Source organism: Monopterus albus, unplaced genomic scaffold, assembly GCF_001952655.1.
Source record: "Monopterus albus unplaced genomic scaffold, M_albus_1.0 scaffold148.1, whole genome shotgun sequence".
Classification (NCBI taxonomy): Eukaryota; Metazoa; Chordata; class Actinopteri; order Synbranchiformes; family Synbranchidae; genus Monopterus; species Monopterus albus.
Window position 1 is genome coordinate 451883 of NW_018128028.1, and position 328 is coordinate 452210.

The following is a 328-nucleotide window of genomic DNA, read 5'->3' on the forward strand; positions in this document are numbered from 1 at the left end:
TCACACAGAATATTTAAACACTTAGCGGTCTGTGGGTAAACAAAAGAAAGATCAATTATTTTAACTCAGTTACAGCGTCACCAAAAGTTTGGGTTTTGTGACAGAATATCTGATATGTTTGATTTATTTTTATTATTCTGGTGTGAAAGTGGGGGCTGGACATTTCTGTAGAGCTGGCCTCTATTTGCCCCGTCCTTGTCTGTTTCTGTCCTGTAAACCCTTGTCTTTTTTTTTACCCATCTTGTGGTTTCCCCTCACTTTGATAAATAATTGACGTGCTCTTCTCCTTTAATATGTACTTCAGTGCCTTTTTCACCAACTTTGTAAA